Below are 19,318 nucleotides of genomic sequence, written 5' to 3' on the forward strand. Positions count from 1 at the left end.
ATATAGAACACTAACAATATAGAACACTAACAATATAGAACACTAACAATATAGAACACTAACAATATGGAAGAAAATGAAATGTATTCAACAAGAACCAATATCCCTCCCTAAAAACACAACCTTCTGGAACAATCCTTGGATAGCTTTTCAGAATCCACTGATAAATTGGTCCACATGGAAAACTATAGGCATGGAAACCATACATTACTTGGTAATAGGAAATTAAAAAATCAATTTTGGATTGATCAATGTAGATATTTTCAAATACATGAAACTTAAACGTTTTATATCACAAAATGTTGATGTGAAATCTTTTGGACATCAGATCAATCTTGAGGGAATCGTATTTGAGTCAAGTTTGCAGGGCAGTCTGGAGGTGGAGGGGTGGGGGGTGAGCAGGGGGGTCTAGGGGGGGGGTCATTTGTATGGATATGTTTTGTATTGTTTAAAGAATATCTCCTGATAATGTCCACTGAAACTGACACATTTCACCCACATGCAGGCACGCTCGTACGCGTACACATACGCACACCTTACTGGGATGACATCACTGTCAGAGACACCTTTGATTGGCAGATGTGTATATCAGGGTTGTTGTCATCAGCAGCCTCTCCCATACCAAGGTATGGAAACAGTCTCTCAGTAAATGTGTCTTTATAAGTGGAGATCAGTGTGTCTTTGGGATCGTAGAAGGACACCTTCCCCTCCCTGTCGTAGTCCAGCTGCACTCTGATCCTCTGGGATGTCCTCTTCAGACTGATGATGTCACCTCCTCCTTCTTTAATGGTACCATTCTGCTGCTCTATACAACAGATCCCATCCTGTGGTGATGCACACCCCTTCCCCTTCCTGTCAAGGGACTCTTTAGCCGCACCCTCTTTAGCCACAGACCACACTCTCTCACAGTGACTGTGGTCCCCCACCCTCCACTTCCCAGCTGTGTTTCCCTGAGCAGAACCCCTCAGATCCCAGAACATCTATATACTTCACGAATCTCTCTGGGTTGTCAGGGAGCTGTTGTTTTGTGCCTGTGTATCTCAGTGGTCAGATCATCAGACAGAGAGAGCCAGGGGAAGCAGCGTTGGGGTCCAGAATCACAGGAGTGTATGTGAGGATCCCCTGCATCTTCTCCCAGACTCTGAACTGCAGGTTGCCCAGGTGTTTGGCCTTGTCTATCAGAGCTCCTGAGACCAGCTGTGGATCCAGCAGTATGTACTGGGATCTTTCCTTTGTGGTCCTGAAGTTCTGCAGGAATGAGATGTCTTCATCTTTCAGCTCCTCCTCTATGGCTTTGATTGAGTCTGAAAGTGATGATGTCTTTCTGCTTATCTCTTCAATCTTCTTCTTCATCAATCTGACTCTTCTGCTCCTCTTCCTCCCTCAGTGCAGCTATCCTGGCTGCCTCTTCCTCCCTCAGTGCAGCTATCCTGGCTGCCTCTTCCTCCCTCAGTGCAGCTATCCTGGCTGCCTCTTCCTCCCTCAGTGCAGCTAGCCTGGCTGCCTCTTCCTCCCTCAGTGCAGCTAGCCTGGCCTCCTCTTCCTCCCTCAGTGCAGCTAGCCTGGCCTGCCTCTTCCTCCCTCAGTGCAGCTAGCCTGGCCTCCTCTTCCTCCCTCAGTGCAGCTAGCCTGGCTGCCTCTTCCTCCCTCAGTGCAGCTATCCTGGCTGCCTCTTCCTCCCTCAGTGCAGCTATCCTGGCTGCCTCTTCCTCCCTCAGTGCAGCTATCCTGGCTGCCTCTTCCTCCCTCAGTGCAGCTAGCCTGGCCTCCTCTTCCTCCCTCAGTGCAGCTAGCCTGGCCTCCTCTTCCTCCCTCAGTGCAGCTAGCCTGGCCTCCTCTTCCTCCCTCAGTGCAGCTAGCCTGGCCTCCTCTTCCTCCCTCAGTGCAGCTAGCCTGGCCTCCTCTTCCTCCCTCAGTGCAGCTAGCCTGGCCTCCTCTTCCTCCCTCAGTGCAGCTAGCCTGGCCTCCTCTTCCTCCCTCAGTGCAGCTAGCCTGGCTGCCTCTTCCTCCTCAGTGCAGCTAGCCTGGCCTCCTCTTCCTCCCTCAGTGCAGCTAGCCTGGCCTCCTCTTCCTCCCTCAGTGCAGCTATCCTGGCTGCCTCTTCATCTCGTAGAAACTGGTGAAGCTTCTCAAACTCTTTCCTCATCTGTTTCTCTGTGTGCTGGACCTGACTCTTCATGTGTTCTGCTGTTTCATTAAAGGTTAAACTTTCTTAAAGGCCTTCAGCTTCTCCTTTAAGGGCTTCAGGACAGTCTGGAGTTCCTCCTTATAATCCTGGACAGACTCATCTACAGGGACACAGACATCCTGGACAGACTCATCTACAGGGACACAGACATCCTGGACAGACTCATCTACAGGGACACAGACATCCTGGACATCCTCATCTACAGGGACACAGACATCCTGGACAGACTCATCTACAGGGACACAGACATGAGATCTATGTTTCTTTGAGGACTGACACACCACACAGATGGGCTGTTTATCCTCCAGACAGAAGGGTTTGAGTTTCTCACTGTGCAGACTGCAGAGCACCTCAGACCCAGCTGAAGCTCTCTGACCCCTCTCTTCTACCTCAGACCCAGCTGAAACTCTCTGACTCTCCTCTTCTACCTCAGACCCAGCTGAAACTCTCTGACTCCCCTCTTCTACCTCAGACCCAGCTGAAGCTCTCTGACTCCTCTCTTCTACCTCAGACCCAGCTGAAGCTCTCTGACCCCTCTCTTCTACCTCAGACCCAGCTGAAACTCTCTGACTCTCCTCTTCTACCTCAGACCCAGCTGAAACTCTCTGACTCCCCTCTTCTACCTCAGACCCAGCTGAAGCTCTCTGACTCCTCTCTTCTACCTCAGACCCAGCTGAAGCTCTCTGACCCCCTCTCTTCTACCTCAGGCCCAGCTGAAGCTCTCTGACCCCTCTCTTCTACCTCAGGCCCAGCTGAAGCTCTCTGACCCCTCTCTTCTACCTAAGACCCAGCTGAAGCTCTCTGACTCCTCTCTTCTACCTCAGACCCAGCTGAAACTCTCCGACTCCTCTCTTCTACCTCAGACCCAGCTGAAGCTCTCTGACTCCTCTCTTCTACCTCAGACCCAGCTGAAGCTCTCTGACTCCTCTTTTCTACCTCAGATCCAGCTGAAGCTCTCTGACTCCTCTCTTCTACCTCAGACCCAGCTGAAGCTCTCTGACCAGCTCTCTGACCCCTCTCTTCTACCTCAGACCCAGCTGAAGCTCTCTGACTCCCCTCTCTTCTACTTCAGACACAGCTGAAGCTCTCTGACCCCTCTCTTCTACCTCAGACCCAGCTGAAGCTCTCTGTCTCCTCTCTTCTACCTCAGACCCAGCTGAAGCTCTCTGACTCCTCTCTTCTACCTCAGACCCAGCTGAAGCTCTCTGTCTCCTCTCTTCTACCTCAGACCCAGCTGAAGCTCTTTGACTCCCCTCTCTTCTACCTCAGACACAGCTGAAGCTCTCTGACCCCTCTCTTCTACCTCAGACCCAGCTGAAGCTCTCTGACCCCTCTCTTCTACCTCAGACCCAGCTGAAGCGCTCTGACCCCTCTCTTCTACCTCAGACCCAGCTGAAGCTCTCTGACCCCTCTCTTCTACCTCAGACCCAGCTGAAGCTCTCTGACTCCCCTCTCTTCTACCTCAGACCCAGCTGAAGCTCTCTGACTCCTCTCTTCTACCTCAGACCCAGCTGAAGCTCTCTGACTCCTCTCTTCTACCTCAGACCCAGCTGAAAGCTCTCTGACCCCTCTCTTCTACCTCAGACCCAGCTGAAGCTCTCTGACCCCTCTCTTCTACCTCAGACCCAGCTGAAGCTCTCTGACTCCTCTCTTCTACCTCAGACCCAGCTGAAGCTCTCTGACCCCTCTCTTCTACCTCAGACCCAGCTGAAGCTCTCTGACCCCTCTCTTCTACCTCAGACCCAGCTGAAGCTCTCTGACTCCTCTCTTCTACCTCAGACCCAGCTGAAGCTCTCTGACCCCTCTCTTCTACCTCAGACCCAGCTGAAGCTCTCTGACCCCTCTCTTCTACCTCAGACCCAGCTGAAGCTCTCTGACCCCTCTCTTCTACCTCAGACCCAGCTGAAGCTCTCTGACCCCTCTCTTCTACTTCAGACCAGCTGAAGCTCTCTGACTCCTCTCTTCTACCTCAGACCCAGCTGAAGCTCTCTGACCCCCTCTCTTCTACCTCAGACCCAGCTGAAGCTCTCTGACTCCCCTCTCTTCTACCTCAGACCCAGCTGAAGCTCTCTGCTCTTCTGAAGCTCTCTGACCCCCTCTCTTCTACCTCAGACCCAGCTGAAGCTCTCTGACCCCCTCTCTTCTACCTCAGACCCAGCTGAAGCTCTCTGACTCCTCTCTTCTACCTCAGACCCAGCTGAAGCTCTCTGACCCCTCTCTTCTACCTCAGACCCAGCTGAAGCTCTCTGACCCCCTCTCTTCTACCTCAGACCCAGCTGAAGCTCTCTGACCCCTCTCTTCTACCTCAGACCCAGCTGAAGCTCTCTGACCCCTCTCTTCCACCTCAGACCCAGCTGAAGCTCTCTGACCCCCCTCTCTTCTACCTCAGACACAGCTGAAGCTCTCTGACTCCTCTCTTCTACTTCAGACCCAGCTGAAGCTCTCTGACCCCCTCTCTTCTACCTCAGACCCAGCTGAAGCTCTCTGACCCCCTCTCTTCTACCTCAGACCCAGCTGAAGCTCTCTGACCCCCTCTCTTCTACTTCAGACCCAGCTGAAGCTCTCTGACCCCTCTCTTCTACTTCAGACCCAGCTGAAGCTCTCTGACCCCCTCTCTTCTACTTCAGACCCAGCTGAAGCTCTCTGACCCCCTCTCTTCTACTTCAGACACAGCTGAAGCTGCTACAGCAGACAGGGACATGAGAAATCCTCCTCAGGAAGAGAAAGTTTGGAGGCCATTTTCTCACACAGTGCCACTCCCTGTTCTGTAACAGCTTCTGAAGAATACGTTCAGTTTCTCTCGACAATTTCCTCTTTTCAAGAGAAAGTAATCCACTGAAATACAGTCCTAGGTCCACAATATCCACCCAACAGTGAAGCTACACACGGAGATGACAGTTCTGATGATGATACGTCCTCCTAATCTCTCTCTCTCTCTTACCATGTAAATTCAAAATGTTGTGGATCCAACAGAGCTGAACACCAGAGAGATGAATGTTACAGTACTGATCTGTACTCAGCTTTACCCTCTGACCTGCACTTTACCCTCTGACCTGCACTTTACCCTCATCATGTGAGTCAAAGGCAGGGTTTACAGGTAACCAGGAGTGGTTACAACCCTGATCAGCCAATCAGAGGTGTCCCTAACAGCAATGACTGTTATCAAGGAACCTTACGTCATCCAATAAGGATTGGTTCAACTTCCTGATTTGTGTAGCAGGAAGAGAATGATCTGAATGCAGGCGTTATGCGGTAACAGTTTTTAATGCCTTAGCAAAACGGCTATCCATCCCTCTCCTCCCTCTATCCCATGCCAGCAGCATACCACCCTGCATACCACTGCTGGCTTGCTTCTGAAGCTAAGAAGGGTTGGTCCTGGTCAGTCCCTGGATGGGAGACCAGATGCTGCTGGAAGTGGTGTTGGAGGGTCAGTAGGAGGCACTCTTTCCTCTGGTCTAAAAAAATAAATATGTATCCCATTACCCCAGGGCAGTGATTGGGGACATTGCCCTGTGTAGGGTGCTGTCTTTCGGATGGGACGTTAAACAGGTGTCCTGACTCTCTGTGGTCACTAAAGATCCCATGGCACTTATTGTAAGAGTAGGGGTGTTAACCCCGGTGTCCTGGCTCTCTGTGGTCACTAAAGATCCCATGGCACATATTGTAAGAGTAGGGGTGTTCACCCCGGTGTCCTGGCTCTCTGTGGTCACTAAAGATCCCATGGCACATATTGTAAGAGTAGGGGTGTTCACCCCGGTGTCCTGGCTCTCTGTGGTCACTAAAGATCCCATGGCACATATTGTAAGAGTAGGGGTGTTCACCCCGGTGTCCTGGCTAAATTCCCAATCTGGCCTTCATACCATCATGGTCACCTAATAATCCCCAGTTTACAATTGGCTCATTCATCTCCTCTCCTCTGTAACTATTCCCCAGGTCGTTGCTGTAAATGTGTTCTCAGTCAAATTAACTGATAAAATAAGAGTTTAAAAATATATAAATAAATTATTCATCCCTCTCTCCCTCCTCCTCCCTCCATCCTTGTCACTCACCCAGCCCTAGGGTGTGTACACACCAACAATCTGCCAATCCTGTTTCTGCCTCCCATGCAGTTTCCATCTCTCTCTCTCTATCAATTCAATTCAATTCAAGGGCTTTATTGGCATGGGAAACATGTGTTAACATTGCCAAAGCATCCTGGGACAGTAGATAATATATAACCTCTCTCTGAATATATAAAGTGAAATAAACAATAAAAATTAACTATCTATCTCTCTCTCTGTCTCACACACATCAACAATCTGCCATTCCTGTTTCTGCCTCCGCTGCAGTTTTCTCTCTCTCTGTCTCTCATACATTCACAAGCTGATCCTGGGACAGAGCTCTTTTCACCTCTCTGTCTCTCATACATTCACAAGCTGATCCTGGGACAGAGCTCTTTTCACCTCTCTCTCTGTCTCTCTTAAATTCACAAGCTGATCCTGGGACAGAGCTCTTTTCACCTCTCTCTGTCGCTCATACATTCACAAGCTGATCCTGGGACAGAGCTCTTTTCACCTCTCTCTCTGTCTCTCTTAAATTCACAAGCTGATCCTGGGACAGAGCTCTTTTCACACCCTTGGAACTCACAACACTGAGATGTCTATCCACTTCACAGCCCCCTACACTGAAAGGCCCACCGCTCTGCTCTCACAGACAGGGGAACAGAACATTTGGCATGGTTGCTTAGCCAGTCAGTTCCTTGAATTAACCTGAATATATATATATATATATATACTTCCAAAGTTAAGGAAACAGTCAACTTTGGTTAGAATAGTCCTGTGAGCAATTTTCAATCTCCAAATTACAGGAGGAGAAGAGTCAATTCCTTGGGCTTCATGATGATGGCCATCCGTCAGCTGACATTTGACCCCTGACATTTGACCCCTGATGCATCACTCTTTAGGGGTCACTGAGGTCAGGCAGCACAGTAAAACTCTGACTCTGCTCTGCTGAATGTAATGTCAGCCTGGACTGCCCTTGTTGATGTTAGTGTATTGATATCAGTGTCAGGTTCAATGGGTTGGAAGGCTTCTCTCTAGATTGGGGGAAATAGAGGCATGGTAACCAGAAAAGGATTACTGTGAAACTACATCCTGTCCTCACTGAACTGAACAGACCATATGATTACTGTGAAACTACATCCTGTCCTCACTGAACTGAACAGACCATATGATTACTGTGAAACTACATCCTGTCCTCACTGAACTGAACAGACCATATGACTACTGTGAAACAACATCCTGTCTTCACTGAACTGAACAGACCATATGATTACTGTGAAACTACATCCTGTCCTCACTGAACTGAACAGACCATATGACTACTGTGAAACTACATCCTGTCCTCCCTGAACTGAACAGAACATATCGGACATCTCTAATGATGGACAGTGCATGTTAGAACCATTATTCAGTGTTCTATTCTCAGTGTTCTATTCTCAGTGTTCTATTCTCGGTGTTCTGTTCTCAGTGTTCTATTCTCAGTGTTCTATTCTCAGTGTTCTATTCTCAGTGTTCTATTCTCAGTGTTCTATTCTCAGTGTTCTGTTCTCAGTGTTCTATTCTCAGTGTTCTATTCTCAGTGTTCTATTCTCAGTGTTCTATTCTCAGTGTTCTAACTCTTATTTGTCAAACACCTGGAGATTGATTTGTAGACAGAGTACCCTCTGCAGATCAGTCAGATTGACTACAGTAGTAGTGGGTAATGGTTCAAGGATAGAGATGTTTGTTTGTTTAAATCTATATTACCCATCAGTCTCTCCTCACATCATTACCCCATCACAGCCTCTCACATCATTACCCCATCACAGCCTCTCACATCATTACCCCATCACAGTCTCTCACATCATTACCCCATCACAGTCTCTCACATCATTACCCCATCACAGCCTCTCACATCATTACACCATCACAGCCTCTCACATCATTACCCCATCACAGCCTCTCACATCATTACCCCATCACAGCCTCTCACATCATTACCCCATCAGTCTCTCACATCATTACCCCATCACAGCCTCTCACATCATTACCCCATCACAGCCTCTCACATCATTACCCCATCACAGTCTCTCCTCACATCATTACCCCATCACAGTCTCTCACATCATTACCCCATCACAGCCTCTCACATCATTACCCCATCACAGCCTCTCACATCATTACCCCATCACAGCCTCTCACATCATTACCCCATCACAGCCTCTCACATCATTACCCCATCAGTCTCTCACATCATTACCCCATCACAGCCTCTCACATCATTACCCCATCACAGCCTCTCACATCATTACCCCATCAGTCTCTCCTCACATCATTACCCCATCACAGCCTCTCACATCATTATTACCCATCACAGCCTCTCACATCATTACCCCATCACAGCCTCTCACATCATTACCCCCATCACAGTCCTCTCACATCATTACCCCATCACAGCCTCTCACATCATTACCCCATCACAGCCTCTCACATCATTACCCCATCACAGTCTCTCACATCATTACCCCATCACAGTCTCTCACATCATTACCCCATCACAGTCTCTCACATCATTACCCCATCACAGCCTCTCACATCATTACCCCATCACAGTCTCTCACATCATTACCCCATCACAGTCTCTCACATCATTACCCCATCACAGTCTCTCTCACATCATTACCCCATCACAGTCTCTCACATCATTACCCCATCACAGCCTCTCACATCATTACCCCATCACAGCCTCTCACATCATTACCCCATCACAGCCTCTCACATCATTACCCCATCACAGCCTCTCACATCATTACCCCATCACAGCCTCTCACATCATTACCCCATCACAGTCTCTCACATCATTACCCCATCAGTCTCTCACATCATTATCCCATCACAGCCTCTCACATCATTACCCCATCACAGTCTCTCACATCATTACCCCATCACAGCCTCTCACATCATTACCCCATCACAGCCTCTCACATCATTACCCCATCACAGCCTCTCACATCATTACCCCATCAGTCTCTCTCACATCATTACCCCATCACAGCCTCTCACATCATTACCCCATCACAGCCTCTCACATCATTACCCATCACAGCCTCTCACATCATTACCCCATCACAGCCTCTCACATCATTACCCCATCACAGCCTCTCACATCATTACCCCATCACAGCCTCTCACATCATTACCCCATCACAGCCTCTCACATCATTACCCCATCACAGTCTCTCACATCATTACCCCATCACAGTCTCTCACATCATTATCCCATCACAGCCTCTCACATCATTACCCCATCACAGTCTCTCACATCATTACCCCATCACAGCCTCTCACATCATTACCCCATCAGTCTCTCTCACATCATTACCCCATCACAGCCTCTCACATCATTACCCCATCACAGCCTCTCACATCATTACCCCATCACAGCCTCTCACATCATTACCCCATCACAGTCTCTCTCACATCATTACCCCATCACAGCCTTTCACATCATTACCCCATCACAGCCTCTCACATCATTACCCCATCACAGTCTCTCACATCATTACCCCATCACAGTCTCTCTTCACATCATTACCCTGTCACAGTGTCTCTCTGTGGACAGAGCTAGCCTATCACAGTGTCTCTCTGTGGACAGAGCTAGCCTATCACAGTGTCTCTCTGTGGACAGAGCTAGCCTATCACAGTGTCTCTCTGTGGACAGAGCAAGCCTATCACAGTCTCTCTGGGTACAGAGCTAGCCTATCACAGTCTCTCTGGGTACAGAGCTAGCCTATCACAGTCTCTCTGGGGACAGAGCTAGCCTATCACAGTCTCTCTGGGGACAGAGCTAGCCTATAAGGGAGGGTGTGGGAGCGGAGGACAAGCTGCTGTGTTTTATAAAAAGAATTCTACTGGGTTTATATACACCATAATAATGTAGCCATATCAGGGCTACTGGGTTTATATACACCATAATAATGTAGCCATATCATTGCTACTGGGTTTATATACACCATAATAATGTAGCCATATCAGGCCTACTGGGTTTATATACACCATAATAATGTAGCCATATCATTGCTACTGGGTTTATATACACCATAATAAGGAAGACTGTGTCCATATCAGGGCTACTGGGTTTATATACACCATAATAATGTAACCATATCAGGGCTACTGGGTTTATATACACCATAATAATGTAGCCATATCAGGGCTACTGGGTTTATATACACCATAATAATGTAGCCATATCAGGGCTACTGGGTTTATATACACCATAATAATGTTTATATACACCATAATAATGCCATATCAGGCTACTGGGTTTATATACACCATAATAATGTAGCCATATCAGGCCTACTGGGTTTATATACACCACTGTGTCCATATCAGGCCTACTGGGTTTATATACACCATAATAATGGCCATATCAGGGCTACTGGGTTTATATACACCATAATAATGAAGACTGTGTCCATATCAGGGCTACTGGGTTTATATACACCATAATAATGAAGACTGTTTCCATATCAGGACTACTGGGTTTATATACACCATAATAATGTAGCCATATCAGGGCTACTGGGTTTATATACACCATAATAATGAAGACTGTGTCCATATCAGGCCTACTGGGTTTATATACACCATAATAATGTAACCATATCAGAGCTACTGGGGGCCATATTTGGGTTTATATACACCATAATAATGTAGCCATATCAGGGCTACTGGGTTTATATACACCATAATAATGTAGCCATATCAGGGCTACTGGGTTTATATACACCATAATAATGTAGCCATATCAGGACTACTGGGTTTCTCTACACCTAACATCTCCTAGCTGTGACAGTATTCCCTGTATACTACACTATTGGCCTCGTTCAGCACATCCTGATTGGTCACATTCTGTTTCACTGCAAGTGAAAGGAAACGGAGAGCAGCGTTCCACTTCAGGGTGGTTCACAAGGCTACTATACTATGGCCTCTCAGGTATCGTCTCTTGCCTGGGCTTACTATCCTCTCTTCTGTTTGTCTCCAGGAAAGGCAAAGATGTGCCTCCATCCTTCAAGCACTTCTTCAGCAGCGCCGTGGCCCTCAGCTGCATCAACCTTTCAGGAACCAAACTCCCTCCAGAGGCCTTGAAGTGAGCAAACTAACCATGTCTCTGTCTTTGTCTGTCTGTCTCTGTCTGTCTTTATCTTTCTCTGTCTTTGTCTTTCTCTGTCTCTGTCTGTCTTTGTCTTTTCTGTCTCTGTCTTTCTCTCTCTCTCTGTCTTTCTCTCCTCTCTCTGTCTTTCTCTCCTCTCTCTGTCTTTCTCTCCTCTGACCCTGTCTTTCTCATGTCTCTGTCTTTCTCTCTCTGTCTGTCTTTTTCTGTCTCCTCTCTGTCTTTTCTCCTCCTCTGTCTCTGTCTTTCTCTCCTCTCTCTGTCTTTTCTCTCCTCTGTCTCTGTCTTTCTCTGTCTCTGTCTTTCTCTGTCTCTGTTTTTCTCTCCTCTCTGTCTTTCTCTCCTCTGTCTCTGTCTTTCTCTCTCTCTCTGTCTTTCTCTCATCTCTCTCTGTCTTTCTCTGTCTCCGTCTTTCTCTCCTCCCTCTGTCTCAATCTCTCAGTTCTTCTCTCCCCCCCTCTGTCTCAATCTCTTCTGTCCCTCCTTCTCACTTTCCCTCTCTCATCTCCTTCTTTCTCTCTCTGTGTCTCTTCTCTCTCTTACGCTCCCCTCCAATATATATATTTTTCCTAATAGGAAATAGAGCTACAATAGAGAACACCTTCCTAATATTGAGTTGCACCCCCTTTTGCCCTCAGAACAGCCTCAATTCGTCAGGCATGGACTACAAGGTGTCAAAAGCGTTCCACAGGGATGCTGGCCCATTTTGACTCTAATGCTTCCCACAGTCGTGTCAAGTTGGCTGGGATGTCCTTTGGGTGGTGGACCATTCTCGATACACACGGGAAACTGTTGAGCGTGAAAAACCCAGCAGTTCTTGACGCGTCTGGCACCTATGGACCACTCCCTGTTCAAAGTCACTTTAAGCTTTTGTCTTGCCCATTCACCCTCTGAACACATAAACAATGTCACCCCCCAGGGCGCCAGGCTGCCCTGCATCACGCTCTCCTATCATCCATTACGCACACCTGCCTTCCCTCGTCACGCCCATCAGCGGTATTGGACTCACCTGGTCTCACGCATCACCTGTTATTACCTCCCTATATGTATCAGTTCCCCAGCTCTGTTCCCCACTTCTGCTTTGATTGTCTTTTGTTTGTGTTTCCTGTTTGCTGACGCTGTTCCTGTCTCGTTCCATGTCCGTTATTTATTAAATGTTTTAATCCCTGTACCTGCTTCGTCTCTCCAGCGTCATCCCATGTGACAAACCATCCATGTCTCAATTATCTCAACTCTTATAAAACCTTCTCTGACCTGTCTCATCCCCTTCGTTTACTCTGACTGAAGTGGATTTAACACGTGACTTTCACCTGGATTCACCTGGTCAGTCTATGTCAGGGAAAGAGCAGCTGTTCCTAATGTTTTGTACACTCAGTGTCTATTTCACTCTCTCAGCATCCCATAAACTAGACTGGATTATTCATCTCATAAACTAGACTGGATTCTTCATTCCATAAACTAGACTGGATTCTTCATTCCATAAACTAGACTGGATTCTTCATCCCATAAACTAGACTGGATTATTCATTCATAAACTAGACTGGATTATTCATCTCATAAACTAGACTGGATTCTTCATTCCATAAACTAGACTGGATTCTTCATCCCATAAACTAGACTGGATTCTTCATCCCATAAACTGGATTCTTCATCCCATAAAGACTGGATTCTTCATCCATAAACTAGACTGGATTCTTCATCCCATAAACTAGAGACTGGATTCTTCATCCCATAAACTAGACTGGATTATTCATCTCATAAACTAGACTGGATTCTTCATTCTTCATTATTTCCATAAACTAGACTGGATTATTCATCCCATTCTGGATTCTTTCCATAAACTAGACTGGATTCTTCATCCCATAAACTAGACTGGATTATTCATCCCATAAACTAGACTGGATTCTTCATTCCATAAACTAGACTGGATTCTTCATCCCATAAACTAGACTGGATTATTCATCTCATAAACTAGACTGGATTCTTCATCCCATAAACTAGACTGGATTCTTCATCCCATAAACTAGACTGGATTCTTCATCCCATAAACTAGACTGGATTCTTCATCTCATAAACTAGACTGGATTCTTCATCCCATAAACTAGACTGGATTATTTATCCCATAAACTAGACTGGATTCTTCATCCCATAAACTAGACTGGATTCTTCATCCCATAAACTAGACTGGATTATTCATCTCATAAACTAGACTGGATTCTTCATCTCATAAACTAGACTGGATTCTTCATCCTGTAAGATAGTATTCTTCATTGTTAGTCTCTATTATAAACCTAACCAACAGTGAGTCTGCCTGAAATGTATTAAACAATATTGTTGTCTTCCTTGCAGAGCTCTTCCAACATCTCAGGAAGGTCTGGACCCAGCTAACCACAGACATCACAGGAAGTGTCGTTAGACCTCAGCTGCTGTGAGGTAAGAACACAGAGAGGCTACAGGAAGTGTCATTAGACCTCAGCTGCTGTGAGGTAAGAACACAGAGAGGCTACAGGAAGTGTTGTTAGACCTCAGCTGTTGTGAGGTAAGAACACAGAGAGGTTACAGGAAGTGTCGTTAGACCTCAGCTGCTGTGAGGTAAGAACACAGAGAGGCTACAGGAAGTGTTGTTAGACCTCAGCTGCGGTGAGGTAAGAACACAGAGAAGCTACAGGAAGTGTCGTTAGACCTCAGCTGCTGTGAGGTAAGAACACAGAGGTTACAGGAAGTGTCGTTAGACCTCAGCTGCTGTGAGGTAAGAACACAGAGAGGCTACAGGAAGTGTCGTTAGACCTCAACTGCTGTGAGGTAAGAACACAGAGAGAGAATTCCCTCCACCTTCTCACAGATCTATAAAATTACTCTGTTTTGTCAAAGAACGAAGATGATTGTTTTTAGGCCCTTTAGCAAGACATGTAAACACGATGTATTTAGCTTTTCAGTTGTGGAATGAAAGACAACTTTATTAGTCAGCGTGAGATAACGACAGAGGAAAAGTGTTTAAGTTGTTTTATCAATGTACTATACATCAATGACCTCTTCACTATAGTCCTATATGTCAATGACCTCTTCACTATAGTACTATATGTCAATGACCTCTTCACTATAGTACTGTATGTCAATGACCTCTTCACGATAGTCCTATATGTCAATGACCTCTTCACTATAGTCCTATACATCAATGACCTCTTCACTATAGTCCTATATGTCAATGACCTCTTCACTATAGTCCTATACATCAATGACCTCTTCACTATAGTCCTATATGTCAATGACCTCTTCACTATAGTCCTATATATCAATGACCTCTTCACTATAGTCCTATACATCAATGACCTCTTCACTATAGTACTGTATGTCAATGACCTCTTCACTATAGTCCCATACATCAATGACCTCTTCACTATAGTCCTATACATCAATGACCTCTTCACTATAGTCCTATATGTCAATGACCTCTTCACTATAGTCCTATACATCAATGACCTCTTCACTATAGTCCTATATGTCAATGACCTCTTCACTATAGTCCTATACATCAATGACCTCTTCACTATAGTACTGTATGTCAATGACCTCTTCACTATAGTCCTATATGTCAATGACCTCTTCACTATAGTCCTATATGTCAATGACCTCTTCACTATAGTACTATATGTCAATGACCTCTTCACTATAGTACTATATGTCAATGACCTCTTCACTATAGTACTGTATGTCAATGACCTCTTCACTATAGTACTGTATGTCAATGACCTCTTCACTATAGTCCTATACGTCAATGACCTCTTCACTATAGTACTATATGTCAATGACCTCTTCACTATAGTACTATATGTCAATGACCTCTTCACTATAGTACTGTATGTCAATGACCTCTTCACTATAGTACTATATGTCAATGACCTCTTCACTATAGTCCTATATGTCAATGACCTCTTCACTATAGTCCTATATGTCAATGACCTCTTCACTATAGTCCTATACATCAATGACCTCTTCACTATAGTCCTATATGTCAATGACCTCTTCACTATAGTCCTATATATCAATGACCTCTTCACTATAGTCCTATACATCAATGACCTCTTCACTATAGTACTGTATGTCAATGACCTCTTCACTATAGTCCCATACATCAATGACCTCTTCACTATAGTCCTATACATCAATGACCTCTTCACTATAGTCCTATACATCAATGACCTCTTCACTATAGTCCTATATGTCAATGACCTCTTCACTATAGTACTGTATGTCAATGACCTCTTCACGATAGTCCTATATGTCAATGACCTCTTCACTATAGTCCTATACATCAATGACCTCTTCACTATAGTCCTATATGTCAATGACCTCTTCACTATAGTCCTATACATCAATGACCTCTTCACTATAGTCCTATATGTCAATGACCTCTTCACTATAGTCCTATATATCAATGACCTCTTCACTATAGTCCTATACATCAATGACCTCTTCACTATAGTACTGTATGTCAATGACCTCTTCACTATAGTCCCATACATCAATGACCTCTTCACTATAGTCCTATACATCAATGACCTCTTCACTATAGTCCTATATGTCAATGACCTCTTCACTATAGTCCTATACATCAATGACCTCTTCACTATAGTCCTATATGTCAATGACCTCTTCACTATAGTCCTATACATCAATGACCTCTTCACTATAGTACTGTATGTCAATGACCTCTTCACTATAGTCCTATATGTCAATGACCTCTTCACTATAGTCCTATACGTCAATGACCTCTTCACTATAGTACTATATGTCAATGACCTCTTCACTATAGTACTATATGTCAATGACCTCTTCACTATAGTACTGTATGTCAATGACCTCTTCACTATAGTACTGTATGTCAATGACCTCTTCACTATAGTCCTATACGTCAATGACCTCTTCACTATAGTACTATATGTCAATGACCTCTTCACTATAGTACTATATGTCAATGACCTCTTCACTATAGTACTGTATGTCAATGACCTCTTCACTATAGTACTATATGTCAATGACCTCTTCACTATAGTCCTATATGTCAATGACCTCTTCACTATAGTCCTATATGTCAATGACCTCTTCACTATAGTCCTATACATCAATGACCTCTTCACTATAGTCCTATATGTCAATGACCTCTTCACTATAGTCCTATATATCAATGACCTCTTCACTATAGTCCTATACATCAATGACCTCTTCACTATAGTACTGTATGTCAATGACCTCTTCACTATAGTCCCATACATCAATGACCTCTTCACTATAGTCCTATACATCAATGACCTCTTCACTATAGTCCTATACATCAATGACCTCTTCACTATAGTCCTATATGTCAATGACCTCTTCACTATAGTCCCATACATCAATGACCTCTTCACTATAGTCCTATACATCAATGACCTCTTCACTATAGTCCTATACATCAATGACCTCTTCACTATAGTCCTATATGTCAATGACCTCTTCACTATAGTCCTATATGTCAATGACTTCTTCACTATAGTACTGTATGTCAATGACCTCTTCACTATAGTCCTATATGTCAATGACCTCTTCACTATAGTCCTATACGTCAATGACCTCTTTACTATAGTACTATACATCAATGACCTCTTTACTATAGTACTATATGTCAAAGACCTCTTCCCTATAGTACTATATGTCAATGACCTCTTCACTATAGTACTATATGTCCTAATATGTAACATTAAAAACATTAGCAGATCTGCTAAAGCAAGAATCCACCTCTTGTTCTGGTCCAGATATGTGACATTTCGCTGAATGTTCTGGTCCAGATATGTGACATTTATCTGAATGTTCTGGTCCAGATATGTGACATTTAGCTGAATGTTCTGGTCCAGATTTGTGACGTTTATCTGAATGTTCTGGTCCAGATATGTGACGTTTATCTGAATGTTCTTCGTCAGTTTAAGAATTCTAAAATGTGCACTAGCTTTGGCCTTGATAGTTTTTGGAGTGAACATCCCATAGCTCTGTCTGTTGTTATAGCTTCCTCCTCTCCGAATATACCTGATGAGTCTACTATAACTCTATATAATGGATCACTTGGCGAAGCGAGAGAGAGAGAAGAGAGGAACAGGAAGGAGATTGAATAGAAATGGCTAATTATGTCACGCACTCACTCACACACACGCATGCACAGAAACACACACACACACACTCTCTCTCTCTCACCCCCATGCCCTAATCTACTAAAGATGTCTTTCCACAGATTCATTGAATACCACTGCAGCAGGAACCACAGTTAGCAAAATAATTTCACATTTTAAACCGCTGCTGAGCTACTACATTATCTCTTGCCTTTCAGTCTTTGTGGGTGTAATAATGAACCATTGGTTTGAAGCAGTCTCACTGTGTGCTACAGTACTATGTGTTCTTGTCTGATTCCCAAATGCACCCTATTCCCTATGTAAGTGCACTACTTTTGACCAGAACCCAATAGGTCCTGGTCAAAAGTAGTGCACTACATAGGAAATAGGGTGCCATTTGTAATAAATACTCTTGTCTAATTGTATGTGGATGATCTAGCCAGAGGATTGTTCCCTCTAATAGCTAGCTACTGGTTCCTGTATATCTCTGATGTGTTGTTGTTCCCTCTAATAGCTAGCTAAAGGTCCCTGTATATCTCTGATGTGTTGTTGTTCTCTCTAATAGCTAGCTACTGGTCCCTGTATATCTCTGATGTGTGTTGTTCCCTCTAATAGCTAGCTACTGGTCCCTGTATATCTCTGATGTGTCGTTGTTCCCTCTAATAGCTAGCTACTGGTCCCTGTATATCTCTGATGTGTGTTGTTCCCTCTAATAGCTTGCTACTGGTCCCTGTATGTCTCTGATGTGTCTTGTTGTTGTTCTCTCTAATAGCTAGCTACTGGTCCCTGTATATCTCTGATGTGTGTTGTTGTTCCCTCTAATAGCTAGCTACTGGTCCCTGTATGTCTCTGATGTGTGTTGTTCCCTCTAATAGCTAGCTACTGGTCCCTGTATATCTCTGATGTGTTGTTGTTCTCTCTAATAGCTAGCTACTGGTCCCTGTATATCTCTGATGTGTCTTGTTGTTGTTCTCTCTAATAGCTAGCTACTGGTCCCTGTATATCTCTGATGTGTTGTTCAGCCCTGTTGGTCCCTGTTCTATCTCTAATAGCTAGCTAGTCCCTGGGATGTGCTGCTGTTCTGTATCTACTGGCTCCCTGTATATCTCTGATGTGTGTTGTTGTACCTCTAATAGCTAGCTACTGGTCCCTGTATATCTCTGATGTGTGCGCTGCTGTTCTGTATCTACATCTATTGTTATCCCAGCCCTAATAGCTAGCTACTGGTCCCTGTATCTCTGATGTGTTGTTGTTCCCCTCTAATAGCTAGCTACTGGTCCCTGTATGTCTCTGATGTGTGTTGTTCCCTCTAATAGCTAGCTACTGGTCCCTGTATATCTCTGATGTGTGTTGGATAATAGCTAGCTACTGGTCCCTGTATGTCTCTGATGTGTGTTGCCCTCTAATAGCTAGCTACTGGTCCCTGTATATCTCTGATGTGTGTTGTTCCCTCTAATAGCTAGCTACTGGTCCCTGTATATCTCTGATGTGTGTTGTTGTTCCCTCTAATAGCTAGCTACTGGTCCCTGATATGTCTCTGATGTGTGTTGTTGTTCCCTCTAATAGCTAGCTACTGGTCCCTGTATATCTCTGATGTTGTTGTTAAGAATAGCTAGCTACTGGTCCCTGTATATCTCTGAGTCTGTGTGTTGTTGTCTCTCTAATAGCTAGCTATTGGTCCCTGTATATCTCTGATAATGTTAATAGCAGCTACTGGTCCCTGGATATCTCTGATGTGTGTTGTTCTCTCCCCCTATTGCTGCTCTAAGACTTGGTCACTAAGTATTCTGAC

The 19,318-nt window shown here is 45.0% G+C and overlaps 1 pseudogene; it reads right to left on the bottom strand.

The window, feature by feature from the left end:
• Positions 1-468: 468 nt before the first annotated feature.
• On the bottom strand, positions 469-1,386 carry LOC121844130 (annotated as a pseudogene).
• Between the last annotated feature and the right edge of the window lie 17,932 nt (positions 1,387-19,318).

The sequence above is a fragment of the Oncorhynchus tshawytscha genome, unplaced genomic scaffold, assembly GCF_018296145.1.
Source record: "Oncorhynchus tshawytscha isolate Ot180627B unplaced genomic scaffold, Otsh_v2.0 Un_contig_2992_pilon_pilon, whole genome shotgun sequence".
In the NCBI taxonomy this organism is placed as follows: domain Eukaryota; kingdom Metazoa; phylum Chordata; class Actinopteri; order Salmoniformes; family Salmonidae; genus Oncorhynchus; species Oncorhynchus tshawytscha.